The sequence below is a fragment of the Triticum aestivum genome, chromosome 7D (genome assembly GCF_018294505.1).
Source record: "Triticum aestivum cultivar Chinese Spring chromosome 7D, IWGSC CS RefSeq v2.1, whole genome shotgun sequence".
Lineage (NCBI taxonomy): Eukaryota > Viridiplantae > Streptophyta > Magnoliopsida > Poales > Poaceae > Triticum > Triticum aestivum.
The window spans coordinates 521,115,396-521,118,804 of NC_057814.1; positions in this window are offsets into that span (position 1 = coordinate 521,115,396).

The following is a 3,409-nucleotide window of genomic DNA, read 5'->3' on the forward strand; positions in this document are numbered from 1 at the left end:
CATTCTTCAACAACAGGTGCTAGGTGTGGAACCACATGATGAGGATCCTATTCAACCCAATGGTAATCCACACCCAATGCCAGTTCAAGAGAACTTTCACCCTAACCAGCATAACCACTTCCTCGGACCCCTTCAGCAACACGAGCAGCAAGGACCAAATCTGAACCTGAATCTGGCACTGAATAATGTTGAGGATATGGATGCAGATGCAGAGCAAGAACAAGAGTTACCTGGTTGGGGCCACTGGGCTATGCCAGAACCTATGGTTGACCAGGAGATCAATCCTGGAGAATTTCTGGAGCTCAATGATCTTATGGCGCCCATGGAAGCAGATGTTCAGCCTGTCATTGACAACATTGATCATAGCAGTCTCACTCTATCCATGGGACAATCTGACCACAGTGCCAATTCTGGTGCTTCAGCTAATGGGCCCTTGGCTCCTCTCCTTCCAGATTTGAATTTGGCAGATGGGCCTATTCCTGCACTGGAACCTGCCCACCCCCCTCATGTGGATGCAATCATGGGCCCTTAGTTACCAAGACAGTCTATTATTGATATGAGTTTGGATATGTTTCTGTGGCAGCCCAACAACAATGTGGTTGATAGACAGGAGGACCCCATGCAGATGGAGTTGCTGGCTCACTTGACCTCTACCTCTAGTGCTGCTCCATTAAAGTTGCTGGTATCTGCAACTGGAGAAAAGAGGACTGAAACAGAACAACTGCAGATGGAAGCACTGCCACTGGATCAACCTTTGCCTGATAACCCCACAGATCCTAAGGGTATGATTGATACCTCCTCTAATGATAACTGTTCTGATTTGTCTGCTCCACCTGGTTTCCCTATACCTGCTTTCCTCAATCAACACAATATTATCACTACAGGTCTTGTGCAACTAAATTTACCAGATGTTGATCCAGTGATTGCAACTAAGGAAACTGATCATGCTAAGCTGACAGAGCTCCTAGGGCAGGAGGGAGCCGAGACCTAGAAAGAGCATTTTGCTCCTGTGTAGAATGACAAGGCCATCATTCAGGTACCTGTTGATTGGGTCAATTTCTTGTCAGTTACTTTCCTCACACCTGATAAATTTGATTGGGCCAAGAAGTTTGTGAATTCTAATGTCTGGGAGATAATCACACAAGGGTCTAGTGGTCTCAGTACTCTACCATTTGCTATCCCTAAGATCTGCCCAATTGTTAAATCATTTGTTTCCACTGCCACTGTGACTAAACAGGGTGGGAAAGAGCAGGAAGTTACCTCTCCTTTGATCTCATCTTCCAAAGTGTCAGCCGCAGCATCTTCCTCAAGGGTTCTCCACAATAACAAGAAGAGGAAGGATAAAGTTCCCTTGGTGGAAACTGAGGTAAGGAGAAGTTGCAGGCTGCAAAAGATGGCTAATGGTTATAAAAAGAACATCTACACAGATAGAAATTGTTTGGCCTGTCATGCTTTACCTCCACCAATCCCTGCAAAAGTAGCTAAAAATCTTAATACTACTTTTTGCAAGGTGCCTGCAAGTGATACTTCTGAGGAACTACTCTCCAAGAAGCACAAGAAGAGCAGGAGCACTACTACATCCAAAGTGGGCCCCAAGACTGGCTTGGACCCAGCAAAGGCTCCCAGTAGCTGAAGCAGTCAAGCTCCAGTAGTTGTCTCTTAACTAGTAGTGTTATGGCTTCTATAGTGGCATTTTGTCATCATGTTCAGACTCTTCCAGCTCTCCCTGTTTTAAGAATTTGTCAGTTTGTAAGGACAGAGTTTGTCTGGTGGGCACTGTGGTTCTTTTGGTGTCATGATCAGTGTAATAGAGATGCTATGAGATTGTTATGCTTCTATATGTCAGACTCAATTATTCTCATTTCAGTAGCACCATGGGTTACTATTCTTTGCCCACTACTTCATCATGATCTGCAAAGATTCTCCTGCTTTCTTCTCTGGCATAAGTATTTTCACAGTACATGTTATTGGGCTCTATTAATATCATATGGCTAGAGATTGGACTATTTTGAACTGGAATGTCAGAGGCCTCAATGATCCAGATAAATGGACTGCAATTAGAAACAAAATTGAAGAATCTCAGTGCACAATTGTCTGCCTTCGGGAAACTAAGAGAGAACAATTTGACAGTTCTTATATTAAAAATTTCTGTCCCAGGAGAATAAATAAATTTGCTTTTCTCCCATCTATTGGCGCATCTGGTGGCCTTTTAGTTGCCTGGAACGAACAGGTTTTTCATGGACAAATCTTTCACTCCAATGATTACTCTCTATCCATCAACTTCACCTCTAATCATAATGGAGATTCCTGGATTCTTTCCAATATTTATGGTCCATGTCAACAACCAGATAGAAGCAATTTTATTGACTGGTTTAAGAATTTTCAAATTCAGGATGATGTTAATTGGATGGTGCTTGGGGATTTTAATTACATCAGATATCCACACAACAGAAGCAGAGAGGGACGCAGCATCTCAGACATGTTTGCTTTCAATGAGGCCATTCGCAACCAAGCACTTATTGAAATACCTGTGAAAGGCAGGAACTTTACCTGGAGTAACATGCAGGAGGCTCCACTTTTGGAAAAATTGGACTGGTGTTTCACCTCTGAGACCTAGACTTTGAACTTCCCAGCTACTTTTGCACATCCCCCGGCTAAAACAACTTCAGACCATGTTCCTATTATGATCAAGATTGGTACATCTATACCCAGAGCTAACATCTTCAGATTTGAGAATTACTGGCTGGAACACCCAGATTTTCAAGATGTAGTGCAGAACATTTGGAGCCAGGATGTGGGACACATGGATAGTGCCAGAACTATTGCCACAAAATATAAGAGGTTGAGGAAAGGATTAAAGACTTGGGCCAGAAACATCTCCAATCTCAAAAAGATCATTGAAGACACCAACTTTTTAATCCTCTGCTATGATTCCTTTGAAGATGTGAGAGACCTAACATTGGTTGAAAACAATAGCAGAGAGATCCTCAAATTGCATTTGGAGAAGTTGTTGAAGCATCAGAGATTGTACTGGAAACAAAGAGCAACTATCAGACAAATTAAAGTTGGAGAAGCTAATACTAAGTATTTTCAAACAAAGGCCACAATCAAATTCAGGAACAACTGTATTGCCATGCTCAAGGATGAAAATGGATCAGAGCACCATGATCACCATGCCAAAGCTGCTATTTTATACAGGGCATTTAAGGACAGACTGGGTACAAAGGCTCCTTCTCAAAATCCATTGCAACTCCAACACCTGCTTGTGCACCATCAATATCTGCAGGAGTTGGAAGCCCCTTTTGAGAAGAAGGAAACTGATGAGGTGGTTCAAAACATGCCAGCTGATAAAGCACCTGGACCTGATGGTTTTAACCTTGCTTTTTTGAAAGCCTGTTGGGGGATCATT